At 43.4% G+C, this 17,183-nt stretch overlaps 1 protein-coding gene across 4 annotated transcripts in view; it reads right to left on the bottom strand.

The window, feature by feature from the left end:
• Nucleotides 1–17,183, bottom strand: part of LOC109880848 (IQ motif and SEC7 domain-containing protein 1-like) — a 252,028-nt gene that overhangs the window by 57,823 nt on the left and 177,022 nt on the right. The window lies entirely within an intron of this gene.

Genomic DNA, 17,183 nt, shown 5'->3' with positions numbered 1-17,183 from the left:
ACCAGATATACCCTGGTATTATGTAGTCATGAGGAGACAGACCACCAGATATACCCTGGTATTATGTAGTCATGAGGAGACAGACCAGATATACCCTGGTATTATGTAGTCATGAGGAGACAGACCACCAGATATACCCTGGTATTATGTAGTCATGAGGAGACAGACCACCAGATATACCCTGGTATTATGTAGTCATGAGGAGACAGACCAGATATACCCTGGTATTATGTAGTCATGAGGAGACAGACCACCAGATATACCCTGGTATTATGTAGTCATGAGGAGACAGACCACCAGATATACCCTGGTATTATGTAGTCATGAGGAGACAGACCACCAGATATACCCTGGTATTATGTAGTCATGAGGAGACAGACCAGATATACCCTGGTATTATGTAGTCATGAGGAGACAGACCACCAGATATACCCTGGTATTATGTAGTCATGAGGAGACAGACCAGATATACCCTGGTATTATGTAGTCATGAGGAGACAGACCACCAGATATACCCTGGTATTATGTAGTCAGACCAGATATACCCTGGTATTATGTAGTCATGAGGAGACAGACCAGATATACCCTGGTATTATGTAGTCATGAGGAGACAGACCACCAGATATACCCTGGTATTATGTAGTCATGAGGAGACAGACCACCAGATATACCCTGGTATTATGTAGTCATGAGGAGACAGACCACCAGATATACCCTGGTATTATGTAGTCATGAGGAGACAGACCAGATATACCCTGGTATTATGTAGTCATGAGGAGACAGACCACCAGATATACCCTGGTATTATGTAGTCATGAGGAGACAGACCACCAGATATACCCTGGTATTATGTAGTCATGAGGAGACAGACCAGATATACCCTGGTATTATGTAGTCATGAGGAGACAGACCACCAGATATACCCTGGTATTATGTAGTCATGAGGAGACAGACCACCAGATATACCCTGGTATTATGTAGTCATGAGGAGACAGACCAGATATACCCTGGTATTATGTAGTCATGAGGAGACAGACCACCAGATATACCCTGGTATTATGTAGTCATGAGGAGACAGACCACCAGATATACCCTGGTATTATGTAGTCATGAGGAGACAGACCACCAGATATACCCTGGTATTATGTAGTCATGAGGAGACAGACCAGATATACCCTGGTATTATGTAGTCATGAGGAGACAGACCACCAGATATACCCTGGTATTATGTAGTCATGAGGAGACAGACCAGATATACCCTGGTATTATGTAGTCATGAGGAGACAGACCAGATATACCCTGGTATTATGTAGTCATGAGGAGACAGACCAGATATACCCTGGTATTATGTAGTCATGAGGAGACAGACCACCAGATATACCCTGGTATTATGTAGTCAGACCAGATATACCCTGGTATTATGTAGTCATGAGGAGACAGACCAGATATACCCTGGTATTATGTAGTCATGAGGAGACAGACCACCAGATATACCCTGGTATTATGTAGTCATGAGGAGACAGACCACCAGATATACCCTGGTATTATGTAGTCATGAGGAGACAGACCAGATATACCCTGGTATTATGTAGTCATGAGGAGACAGACCACCAGATATACCCTGGTATTATGTAGTCATGAGGAGACAGACCACCAGATATACCCTGGTATTATGTAGTCATGAGGAGACAGACCACCAGATATACCCTGGTATTATGTAGTCATGAGGAGACAGACCAGATATACCCTGGTATTATGTAGTCATGAGGAGACAGACCACCAGATATACCCTGGTATTATGTAGTCATGAGGAGACAGACCACCAGATATACCCTGGTATTATGTAGTCATGAGGAGACAGACCAGATATACCCTGGTATTATGTAGTCATGAGGAGACAGACCAGATATACCCTGGTATTATGTAGTCATGAGGAGACAGACCAGATATACCCTGGTATTATGTAGTCATGAGGAGACAGACCACCAGATATACCCTGGTATTATGTAGTCAGACCAGATATACCCTGGTATTATGTAGTCATGAGGAGACAGACCAGATATACCCTGGTATTATGTAGTCATGAGGAGACAGACCAGATATACCCTGGTATTATGTAGTCATGAGGAGACAGACCAGATATACCCTGGTATTATGTAGTCATGAGGAGACAGACCACCAGATATACCCTGGTATTATGTAGTCATGAGGAGACAGACCAGATATACCCTGGTATTATGTAGACAGACCAGATATACCCTGGTATTATGTAGTCATGAGGAGACAGACCACCAGATATACCCTGGTATTATGTAGTCAGACCAGATATACCCTGGTATTATGTAGTCATGAGGAGACAGACCACCAGATATACCCTGGTATTATGTAGTCATGAGGAGACAGACCACCAGATATACCCTGGTATTATGTAGTCATGAGGAGACAGACCACCAGATATACCCTGGTATTATGTAGTCATGAGGAGACAGACCAGATATACCCTGGTATTATGTAGTCATGAGGAGACAGACCACCAGATATACCCTGGTATTATGTAGTCATGAGGAGACAGACCACCAGATATACCCTGGTATTATGTAGTCATGAGGAGACAGACCAGATATACCCTGGTATTATGTAGTCATGAGGAGACAGACCACCAGATATACCCTGGTATTATGTAGTCAGACCAGATATACCCTGGTATTATGTAGTCATGAGGAGACAGACCAGATATACCCTGGTATTATGTAGTCATGAGGAGACAGACCAGATATACCCTGGTATTATGTAGTCATGAGGAGACAGACCACCAGATATACCCTGGTATTATGTAGTCATGAGGAGACAGACCACCAGATATACCCTGGTATTATGTAGTCATGAGGAGACAGACCACCAGATATACCCTGGTATTATGTAGTCATGAGGAGACAGACCACCAGATATACCCTGGTATTATGTAGTCATGAGGAGACAGACCAGATATACCCTGGTATTATGTAGTCATGAGGAGACAGACCACCAGATATACCCTGGTATTATGTAGTCATGAGGAGACAGACCAGATATACCCTGGTATTATGTAGTCATGAGGAGACAGACCACCAGATATACCCTGGTATTATGTAGTCATGAGGAGACAGACCACCAGATATACCCTGGTATTATGTAGTCATGAGGAGACAGACCACCAGATATACCCTGGTATTATGTAGTCATGAGGAGACAGACCACCAGATATACCCTGGTATTATGTAGTCATGAGGAGACAGACCACCAGATATACCCTGGTATTATGTAGTCATGAGGAGACAGACCACCAGATATACCCTGGTATTATGTAGTCATGAGGAGACAGACCACCAGATATACCCTGGTATTATGTAGTCATGAGGAGACAGACCACCAGATATACCCTGGTATTATGTAGTCATGAGGAGACAGACCACCAGATATACCCTGGTATTATGTAGACAGACCAGATATACCCTGGTATTATGTAGACAGACCAGATATACCCTGGTATTATGTAGTCATGAGGAGACAGACCACCAGATATACCCTGGTATTATGTAGTCAGACCAGATATACCCTGGTATTATGTAGTCATGAGGAGACAGACCAGATATACCCTGGTATTATGTAGTCATGAGGAGACAGACCACCAGATATACCCTGGTATTATGTAGTCATGAGGAGACAGACCACCAGATATACCCTGGTATTATGTAGTCATGAGGAGACAGACCACCAGATATACCCTGGTATTATGTAGTCATGAGGAGACAGACCACCAGATATACCCTGGTATTATGTAGTCATGAGGAGACAGACCACCAGATATACCCTGGTATTATGTAGTCATGAGGAGACAGACCAGATATACCCTGGTATTATGGAGACAGACCAGATATACCCTGGTATTATGGAGGCAGACCAGATATACCCTGGTATTATGGAGACATGAGGAGACAGACCAGATATACCCTGGTATTATGTAGTCATGAGGAGACAGACCAGATATACCCTGGTATTATGTAGTCATGAGGAGACAGACCACCAGATATACCCTGGTATTATGTAGTCATGAGGAGACAGACCACCAGATATACCCTGGTATTATGTAGTCATGAGGAGACAGACCAGATATACCCTGGTATTATGTAGTCATGAGGAGACAGACCACCAGATATACCCTGGTATTATGTAGTCATGAGGAGACAGACCACCAGATATACCCTGGTATTATGTAGTCATGAGGAGACAGACCACCAGATATACCCTGGTATTATGTAGTCATGAGGAGACAGACCAGATATACCCTGGTATTATGTAGTCATGAGGAGACAGACCACCAGATATACCCTGGTATTATGTAGTCAGACCAGATATACCCTGGTATTATGTAGTCATGAGGAGACAGACCAGATATACCCTGGTATTATGTAGTCATGAGGAGACAGACCACCAGATATACCCTGGTATTATGTAGTCATGAGGAGACAGACCACCAGATATACCCTGGTATTATGTAGTCATGAGGAGACAGACCAGATATACCCTGGTATTATGTAGTCATGAGGAGACAGACCACCAGATATACCCTGGTATTATGTAGTCATGAGGAGACAGACCACCAGATATACCCTGGTATTATGTAGTCATGAGGAGACAGACCACCAGATATACCCTGGTATTATGTAGTCATGAGGAGACAGACCAGATATACCCTGGTATTATGTAGTCATGAGGAGACAGACCACCAGATATACCCTGGTATTATGTAGTCATGAGGAGACAGACCACCAGATATACCCTGGTATTATGTAGTCATGAGGAGACAGACCAGATATACCCTGGTATTATGTAGTCATGAGGAGACAGACCAGATATACCCTGGTATTATGTAGTCATGAGGAGACAGACCAGATATACCCTGGTATTATGTAGTCATGAGGAGACAGACCACCAGATATACCCTGGTATTATGTAGTCAGACCAGATATACCCTGGTATTATGTAGTCATGAGGAGACAGACCAGATATACCCTGGTATTATGTAGTCATGAGGAGACAGACCAGATATACCCTGGTATTATGTAGTCATGAGGAGACAGACCAGATATACCCTGGTATTATGTAGTCATGAGGAGACAGACCACCAGATATACCCTGGTATTATGTAGTCATGAGGAGACAGACCAGATATACCCTGGTATTATGTAGACAGACCAGATATACCCTGGTATTATGTAGTCATGAGGAGACAGACCACCAGATATACCCTGGTATTATGTAGTCAGACCAGATATACCCTGGTATTATGTAGTCATGAGGAGACAGACCACCAGATATACCCTGGTATTATGTAGTCATGAGGAGACAGACCACCAGATATACCCTGGTATTATGTAGTCATGAGGAGACAGACCACCAGATATACCCTGGTATTATGTAGTCATGAGGAGACAGACCAGATATACCCTGGTATTATGTAGTCATGAGGAGACAGACCACCAGATATACCCTGGTATTATGTAGTCATGAGGAGACAGACCACCAGATATACCCTGGTATTATGTAGTCATGAGGAGACAGACCAGATATACCCTGGTATTATGTAGTCATGAGGAGACAGACCAGATATACCCTGGTATTATGTAGTCATGAGGAGACAGACCAGATATACCCTGGTATTATGTAGTCATGAGGAGACAGACCACCAGATATACCCTGGTATTATGTAGTCAGACCAGATATACCCTGGTATTATGTAGTCATGAGGAGACAGACCAGATATACCCTGGTATTATGTAGTCATGAGGAGACAGACCACCAGATATACCCTGGTATTATGTAGTCATGAGGAGACAGACCACCAGATATACCCTGGTATTATGTAGTCATGAGGAGACAGACCAGATATACCCTGGTATTATGTAGTCATGAGGAGACAGACCACCAGATATACCCTGGTATTATGTAGTCATGAGGAGACAGACCACCAGATATACCCTGGTATTATGTAGTCATGAGGAGACAGACCACCAGATATACCCTGGTATTATGTAGTCATGAGGAGACAGACCAGATATACCCTGGTATTATGTAGTCATGAGGAGACAGACCACCAGATATACCCTGGTATTATGTAGACAGACCAGATATACCCTGGTATTATGTAGTCATGAGGAGACAGACCACCAGATATACCCTGGTATTATGTAGTCAGACCAGATATACCCTGGTATTATGTAGTCATGAGGAGACAGACCAGATATACCCTGGTATTATGTAGTCATGAGGAGACAGACCACCAGATATACCCTGGTATTATGTAGTCATGAGGAGACAGACCACCAGATATACCCTGGTATTATGTAGTCATGAGGAGACAGACCACCAGATATACCCTGGTATTATGTAGTCATGAGGAGACAGACCAGATATACCCTGGTATTATGTAGTCATGAGGAGACAGACCAGATATACCCTGGTATTATGTAGTCATGAGGAGACAGACCAGATATACCCTGGTATTATGTAGTCATGAGGAGACAGACCACCAGATATACCCTGGTATTATGTAGTCATGAGGAGACAGACCAGATATACCCTGGTATTATGTAGACAGACCAGATATACCCTGGTATTATGTAGTCATGAGGAGACAGACCACCAGATATACCCTGGTATTATGTAGTCAGACCAGATATACCCTGGTATTATGTAGTCATGAGGAGACAGACCAGATATACCCTGGTATTATGTAGTCATGAGGAGACAGACCACCAGATATACCCTGGTATTATGTAGTCATGAGGAGACAGACCACCAGATATACCCTGGTATTATGTAGTCATGAGGAGACAGACCAGATATACCCTGGTATTATGTAGTCATGAGGAGACAGACCACCAGATATACCCTGGTATTATGTAGTCATGAGGAGACAGACCACCAGATATACCCTGGTATTATGTAGTCATGAGGAGACAGACCACCAGATATACCCTGGTATTATGTAGTCATGAGGAGACAGACCACCAGATATACCCTGGTATTATGTAGTCATGAGGAGACAGACCACCAGATATACCCTGGTATTATGTAGTCATGAGGAGACAGACCACCAGATATACCCTGGTATTATGTAGTCATGAGGAGACAGACCACCAGATATACCCTGGTATTATGTAGTCATGAGGAGACAGACCACCAGATATACCCTGGTATTATGTAGTCATGAGGAGACAGACCACCAGATATACCCTGGTATTATGTAGACAGACCAGATATACCCTGGTATTATGTAGACAGACCAGATATACCCTGGTATTATGTAGTCATGAGGAGACAGACCACCAGATATACCCTGGTATTATGTAGTCAGACCAGATATACCCTGGTATTATGTAGTCATGAGGAGACAGACCAGATATACCCTGGTATTATGTAGTCATGAGGAGACAGACCACCAGATATACCCTGGTATTATGTAGTCATGAGGAGACAGACCACCAGATATACCCTGGTATTATGTAGTCATGAGGAGACAGACCACCAGATATACCCTGGTATTATGTAGTCATGAGGAGACAGACCACCAGATATACCCTGGTATTATGTAGTCATGAGGAGACAGACCACCAGATATACCCTGGTATTATGTAGTCATGAGGAGACAGACCAGATATACCCTGGTATTATGGAGACAGACCAGATATACCCTGGTATTATGGAGACAGACCAGATATACCCTGGTATTATGTAGTCATGAGGAGACAGACCAGATATACCCTGGTATTATGTAGTCATGAGGAGACAGACCAGATATACCCTGGTATTATGTAGTCATGAGGAGACAGACCACCAGATATACCCTGGTATTATGTAGTCATGAGGAGACAGACCAGATATACCCTGGTATTATGTAGTCATGAGGAGACAGACCACCAGATATACCCTGGTATTATGTAGTCATGAGGAGACAGACCACCAGATATACCCTGGTATTATGTAGTCATGAGGAGACAGACCAGATATACCCTGGTATTATGTAGTCATGAGGAGACAGACCACCAGATATACCCTGGTATTATGTAGTCATGAGGAGACAGACCACCAGATATACCCTGGTATTATGTAGTCATGAGGAGACAGACCACCAGATATACCCTGGTATTATGTAGTCATGAGGAGACAGACCAGATATACCCTGGTATTATGTAGTCATGAGGAGACAGACCACCAGATATACCCTGGTATTATGTAGTCATGAGGAGACAGACCAGATATACCCTGGTATTATGTAGTCATGAGGAGACAGACCAGATATACCCTGGTATTATGTAGTCATGAGGAGACAGACCAGATATACCCTGGTATTATGTAGTCATGAGGAGACAGACCACCAGATATACCCTGGTATTATGTAGACAGACCAGATATACCCTGGTATTATGTAGTCATGAGGAGACAGACCAGATATACCCTGGTATTATGTAGTCATGAGGAGACAGACCACCAGATATACCCTGGTATTATGTAGTCATGAGGAGACAGACCACCAGATATACCCTGGTATTATGTAGTCATGAGGAGACAGACCACCAGATATACCCTGGTATTATGTAGTCATGAGGAGACAGACCAGATATACCCTGGTATTATGTAGTCATGAGGAGACAGACCACCAGATATACCCTGGTATTATGTAGTCATGAGGAGACAGACCACCAGATATACCCTGGTATTATGTAGTCATGAGGAGACAGACCACCAGATATACCCTGGTATTATGTAGTCATGAGGAGACAGACCACCAGATATACCCTGGTATTATGTAGTCATGAGGAGACAGACCACCAGATATACCCTGGTATTATGTAGTCATGAGGAGACAGACCACCAGATATACCCTGGTATTATGTAGTCATGAGGAGACAGACCAGATATACCCTGGTATTATGTAGTCATGAGGAGACAGACCACCAGATATACCCTGGTATTATGTAGTCATGAGGAGACAGACCAGATATACCCTGGTATTATGTAGTCATGAGGAGACAGACCAGATATACCCTGGTATTATGTAGTCATGAGGAGACAGACCAGATATACCCTGGTATTATGTAGTCATGAGGAGACAGACCACCAGATATACCCTGGTATTATGTAGTCATGAGGAGACAGACCACCAGATATACCCTGGTATTATGTAGTCATGAGGAGACAGACCAGATATACCCTGGTATTATGTAGTCATGAGGAGACAGACCAGATATACCCTGGTATTATGTAGTCATGAGGAGACAGACCACCAGATATACCCTGGTATTATGTAGTCATGAGGAGACAGACCACCAGATATACCCTGGTATTATGTAGTCATGAGGAGACAGACCAGATATACCCTGGTATTATGTAGTCATGAGGAGACAGACCACCAGATATACCCTGGTATTATGTAGTCATGAGGAGACAGACCACCAGATATACCCTGGTATTATGTAGTCATGAGGAGACAGACCAGATATACTCTGGTATTATGTAGTCATGAGGAGACAGACCAGATATACCCTGGTATTATGTAGTCATGAGGAGACAGACCAGATATACCCTGGTATTATGTAGTCAGACCAGATATACCCTGGTATTATGTAGTCATGAGGAGACAGACCAGATATACCCTGGTATTATGTAGTCATGAGGAGACAGACCACCAGATATACCCTGGTATTATGTAGTCATGAGGAGACAGACCACCAGATATACCCTGGTATTATGTAGTCATGAGGAGACAGACCAGATATACCCTGGTATTATGTAGTCATGAGGAGACAGACCACCAGATATACCCTGGTATTATGTAGTCATGAGGAGACAGACCACCAGATATACCCTGGTATTATGTAGTCATGAGGAGACAGACCACCAGATATACCCTGGTATTATGTAGTCATGAGGAGACAGACCAGATATACCCTGGTATTATGTAGTCATGAGGAGACAGACCACCAGATATACCCTGGTATTATGTAGTCATGAGGAGACAGACCACCAGATATACCCTGGTATTATGTAGTCATGAGGAGACAGACCAGATATACCCTGGTATTATGTAGTCATGAGGAGACAGACCAGATATACCCTGGTATTATGTAGTCATGAGGAGACAGACCAGATATACCCTGGTATTATGTAGTCATGAGGAGACAGACCACCAGATATACCCTGGTATTATGTAGTCATGAGGAGACAGACCACCAGATATACCCTGGTATTATGTAGTCATGAGGAGACAGACCACCAGATATACCCTGGTATTATGTAGTCATGAGGAGACAGACCACCAGATATACCCTGGTATTATGTAGTCATGAGGAGACAGACCAGATATACCCTGGTATTATGTAGTCATGAGGAGACAGACCACCAGATATACCCTGGTATTATGTAGTCATGAGGAGACAGACCACCAGATATACCCTGGTATTATGTAGTCATGAGGAGACAGACCAGATATACCCTGGTATTATGTAGTCATGAGGAGACAGACCAGATATACCCTGGTATTATGTAGTCATGAGGAGACAGACCAGATATACCCTGGTATTATGTAGTCAGACCAGATATACCCTGGTATTATGTAGTCATGAGGAGACAGACCAGATATACCCTGGTATTATGTAGTCATGAGGAGACAGACCACCAGATATACCCTGGTATTATGTAGTCATGAGGAGACAGACCACCAGATATACCCTGGTATTATGTAGTCATGAGGAGACAGACCAGATATACCCTGGTATTATGTAGTCATGAGGAGACAGACCACCAGATATACCCTGGTATTATGTAGTCATGAGGAGACAGACCACCAGATATACCCTGGTATTATGTAGTCATGAGGAGACAGACCACCAGATATACCCTGGTATTATGTAGTCATGAGGAGACAGACCAGATATACCCTGGTATTATGTAGTCATGAGGAGACAGACCACCAGATATACCCTGGTATTATGTAGTCATGAGGAGACAGACCACCAGATATACCCTGGTATTATGTAGTCATGAGGAGACAGACCAGATATACCCTGGTATTATGTAGTCATGAGGAGACAGACCAGATATACCCTGGTATTATGTAGTCATGAGGAGACAGACCAGATATACCCTGGTATTATGTAGTCATGAGGAGACAGACCACCAGATATACCCTGGTATTATGTAGTCATGAGGAGACAGACCAGATATACCCTGGTATTATGTAGTCATAGACAGACCAGATATACCCTGGTATTATGTAGTCATGAGGAGACAGACCACCAGATATACCCTGGTATTATGTAGTCATGAGGAGACAGACCAGATATACCCTGGTATTATGTAGTCATGAGGAGACAGACCAGATATACCCTGGTATTATGTAGTCATGAGGAGACAGACCACCAGATATACCCTGGTATTATGTAGTCATGAGGAGACAGACCACCAGATATACCCTGGTATTATGTAGTCATGAGGAGACAGACCAGATATACCCTGGTATTATGTAGTCATGAGGAGACAGACCACCAGATATACCCTGGTATTATGTAGTCATGAGGAGACAGACCACCAGATATACCCTGGTATTATGTAGTCATGAGGAGACAGACCACCAGATATACCCTGGTATTATGTAGTCATGAGGAGACAGACCACCAGATATACCCTGGTATTATGTAGTCATGAGGAGACAGACCACCAGATATACCCTGGTATTATGTAGTCATGAGGAGACAGACCACCAGATATACCCTGGTATTATGTAGTCATGAGGAGACAGACCACCAGATATACCCTGGTATTATGTAGTCATGAGGAGACAGACCACCAGATATACCCTGGTATTATGTAGACAGACCAGATATACCCTGGTATTATGTAGACAGACCAGATATACCCTGGTATTATGTAGTCATGAGGAGACAGACCACCAGATATACCCTGGTATTATGTAGTCATGAGGAGACAGACCAGATATACCCTGGTATTATGTAGTCATGAGGAGACAGACCAGATATACCCTGGTATTATGTAGTCATGAGGAGACAGACCACCAGATATACCCTGGTATTATGTAGTCATGAGGAGACAGACCACCAGATATACCCTGGTATTATGTAGTCATGAGGAGACAGACCACCAGATATACCCTGGTATTATGTAGTCATGAGGAGACAGACCACCAGATATACCCTGGTATTATGTAGTCATGAGGAGACAGACCAGATATACCCTGGTATTATGTAGTCATGAGGAGACAGACCACCAGATATACCCTGGTATTATGTAGATATACCCATGAGGAGACAGACCAGATATACCCTGGTATTATGTAGTCATGAGGAGACAGACCACCAGATATACCCTGGTATTATGTAGTCATGAGGAGACAGACCAGATATACCCTGGTATTATGTAGTCATGAGGAGACAGACCACCAGATATACCCTGGTATTATGTAGTCATGAGGAGACAGACCAGATATACCCTGGTATTATGTAGTCATGAGGAGACAGACCACCAGATATACCCTGGTATTATGTAGTCATGAGGAGACAGACCAGATATACCCTGGTATTATGTAGTCATGAGGAGACAGACCACCAGATATACCCTGGTATTATGTAGTCATGAGGAGACAGACCACCAGATATACCCTGGTATTATGTAGTCATGAGGAGACAGACCACCAGATATACCCTGGTATTATGTAGTCATGAGGAGACAGACCAGATATACCCTGGTATTATGTAGTCATGAGGAGACAGACCACCAGATATACCCTGGTATTATGTAGTCATGAGGAGACAGACCACCAGATATACCCTGGTATTATGTAGTCATGAGGAGACAGACCAGATATACCCTGGTATTATGTAGTCATGAGGAGACAGACCACCAGATATACCCTGGTATTATGTAGTCATGAGGAGACAGACCAGATATACCCTGGTATTATGTAGTCATGAGGAGACAGACCAGATATACCCTGGTATTATGTAGTCATGAGGAGACAGACCACCAGATATACCCTGGTATTATGTAGTCATGAGGAGACAGACCACCAGATATACCCTGGTATTATGTAGTCATGAGGAGACAGACCACCAGATATACCCTGGTATTATGTAGTCATGAGGAGACAGACCACCAGATATACCCTGGTATTATGTAGTCATGAGGAGACAGACCACCAGATATACCCTGGTATTATGTAGTCATGAGGAGACAGACCACCAGATATACCCTGGTATTATGTAGTCATGAGGAGACAGACCACCAGATATACCCTGGTATTATGTAGTCATGAGGAGACAGACCAGATATACCCTGGTATTATGTAGTCATGAGGAGACAGACCAGATATACCCTGGTATTATGTAGTCATGAGGAGACAGACCACCAGATATACCCTGGTATTATGTAGTCATGAGGAGACAGACCACCAGATATACCCTGGTATTATGGAGACAGACCAGATATACCCTGGTATTATGTAGTCATGAGGAGACAGACCACCAGATATACCCTGGTATTATGTAGTCATGAGGAGACAGACCACCAGATATACCCTGGTATTATGTAGTCATGAGGAGACAGACCAGATATACCCTGGTATTATGTAGTCATGAGGAGACAGACCAGATATACCCTGGTATTATGTAGTCATGAGGAGACAGACCACCAGATATACCCTGGTATTATGTAGTCATGAGGAGACAGACCAGATATACCCTGGTATTATGTAGTCATGAGGAGACAGACCAGATATACCCTGGTATTATGTAGTCATGAGGAGACAGACCACCAGATATACCCTGGTATTATGTAGTCATGAGGAGACAGACCACCAGATATACCCTGGTATTATGTAGTCATGAGGAGACAGACCACCAGATATACCCTGGTATTATGTAGTCATGAGGAGACAGACCAGATATACCCTGGTATTATGTAGTCATGAGGAGACAGACCAGATATACCCTGGTATTATGTAGTCATGAGGAGACAGACCACCAGATATACCCTGGTATTATGTAGTCATGAGGAGACAGACCACCAGATATACCCTGGTATTATGTAGTCATGAGGAGACAGACCACCAGATATACCCTGGTATTATGTAGTCATGAGGAGACAGACCACCAGATATACCCTGGTATTATGTAGTCATGAGGAGACAGACCACCAGATATACCCTGGTATTATGTAGTCATGAGGAGACAGACCACCAGATATACCCTGGTATTATGTAGTCATGAGGAGACAGACCAGATATACCCTGGTATTATGTAGTCATGAGGAGACAGACCACCAGATATACCCTGGTATTATGTAGTCATGAGGAGACAGACCAGATATACCCTGGTATTATGTAGTCATGAGGAGACAGACCACCAGATATACCCTGGTATTATGTAGTCATGAGGAGACAGACCACCAGATATACCCTGGTATTATGTAGTCATGAGGAGACAGACCACCAGATATACCCTGGTATTATGTAGTCATGAGGAGACAGACCACCAGATATACCCTGGTATTATGTAGTCATGAGGAGACAGACCAGATATACCCTGGTATTATGTAGTCATGAGGAGACAGACCAGATATACCCTGGTATTATGTAGTCATGAGGAGACAGACCACCAGATATACCCTGGTATTATGTAGTCATGAGGAGACAGACCACCAGATATACCCTGGTATTATGTAGTCATGAGGAGACAGACCACCAGATATACCCTGGTATTATGTAGTCATGAGGAGACAGACCACCAGATATACCCTGGTATTATGTAGTCATGAGGAGACAGACCACCAGATATACCCTGGTATTATGTAGTCATGAGGAGACAGACCAGATATACCCTGGTATTATGTAGTCATGAGGAGACAGACCACCAGATATACCCTGGTATTATGTAGTCATGAGGAGACAGACCACCAGATATACCCTGGTATTATGTAGTCATGAGGAGACAGACCACCAGATATACCCTGGTATTATGTAGTCATGAGGAGACAGACCACCAGATATACCCTGGTATTATGTAGTCATGAGGAGACAGACCACCAGATATACCCTGGTATTATGTAGTCATGAGGAGACAGACCACCAGATATACCCTGGTATTATGTAGTCATGAGGAGACAGACCACCAGATATACCCTGGTATTATGTAGTCATGAGGAGACAGACCACCAGATATACCCTGGTATTATGTAGTCATGAGGAGACAGACCACCAGATATACCCTGGTATTATGTAGTCATGAGGAGACAGACCAGATATACCCTGGTATTATGTAGTCATGAGGAGACAGACCAGATATACCCTGGTATTATGTAGTCATGAGGAGACAGACCACCAGATATACCCTGGTATTATGTAGTCATGAGGAGACAGACCACCAGATATACCCTGGTATTATGTAGTCATGAGGAGACAGACCACCAGATATACCCTGGTATTATGTAGTCATGAGGAGACAGACCACCAGATATACCCTGGTATTATGTAGTCATGAGGAGACAGACCAGATATACCCTGGTATTATGTAGTCATGAGGAGACAGACCACCAGATATACCCTGGTATTATGTAGTCATGAGGAGACAGACCACCAGATATACCCTGGTATTATGTAGTCATGAGGAGACAGACCACCAGATATACCCTGGTATTATGTAGTCATGAGGAGACAGACCACCAGATATACCCTGGTATTATGTAGTCATGAGGAGACAGACCACCAGATATACCCTGGTATTATGTAGTCATGAGGAGACAGACCAGATATACCCTGGTATTATGGAGACAGACCAGATATACCCTGGTATTATGGAGACAGACCAGATATACCCTGGTATTATGTAGTCATGAGGAGACAGACCAGATATACCCTGGTATTATGTAGTCATGAGGAGACAGACCAGATATACCCTGGTATTATGTAGTCATGAGGAGACAGACCACCAGATATACCCTGGTATTATGTAGTCATGAGGAGACAGACCAGATATACCCTGGTATTATGTAGTCATGAGGAGACAGACCACCAGATATACCCTGGTATTATGTAGTCATGAGGAGACAGACCACCAGATATACCCTGGTATTATGTAGTCATGAGGAGACAGACCAGATATACCCTGGTATTATGTAGTCATGAGGAGACAGACCACCAGATATACCCTGGTATTATGTAGTCATGAGGAGACAGACCACCAGATATACCCTGGTATTATGTAGTCATGAGGAGACAGACCACCAGATATACCCTGGTATTATGTAGTCATGAGGAGACAGACCAGATATACCCTGGTATTATGTAGTCATGAGGAGACAGACCACCAGATATACCCTGGTATTATGTAGTCATGAGGAGACAGACCAGATATACCCTGGTATTATGTAGTCATGAGGAGACAGACCACCAGATATACCCTGGTATTATGTAGTCAGACCAGATATACCCTGGTATTATGTAGTCATGAGGAGACAGACCAGATATACCCTGGTATTATGTAGTCATGAGGAGACAGACCACCAGATATACCCTGGTATTATGTAGTCATGAGGAGACAGACCACCAGATATACCCTGGTATTATGTAGTCATGAGGAGACAGACCACCAGATATACCCTGGTATTATGTAGTCATGAGGAGACAGACCAGATATACCCTGGTATTATGTAGTCATGAGGAGACAGACCACCAGATATACCCTGGTATTATGTAGTCATGAGGAGACAGACCACCAGATATACCCTGGTATTATGTAGTCATGAGGAGACAGACCAGATATACCCTGGTATTATGTAGTCATGAGGAGACAGACCACCAGATATACCCTGGTATTATGTAGTCATGAGGAGACAGACCAGATATACCCTGGTATTATGTAGTCATGAGGAGACAGACCACCAGATATACCCTGGTATTATGTAGACAGACCAGATATACCCTGGTATTATGTAGTCATGAGGAGACAGACCAGATATACCCTGGTATTATGTAGTCATGAGGAGACAGACCACCAGATATACCCTGGTATTATGTAGTCATGAGGAGACAGACCACCAGATATACCCTGGTATTATGTAGTCATGAGGAGACA

This window comes from Oncorhynchus kisutch, linkage group LG24 (genome assembly GCF_002021735.2).
Source record: "Oncorhynchus kisutch isolate 150728-3 linkage group LG24, Okis_V2, whole genome shotgun sequence".
NCBI lineage: Eukaryota > Metazoa > Chordata > Actinopteri > Salmoniformes > Salmonidae > Oncorhynchus > Oncorhynchus kisutch.
The sequence above is the reverse complement of the archived record's forward strand: the minus strand, read 5'-3'. Positions and strand labels throughout refer to the sequence as shown.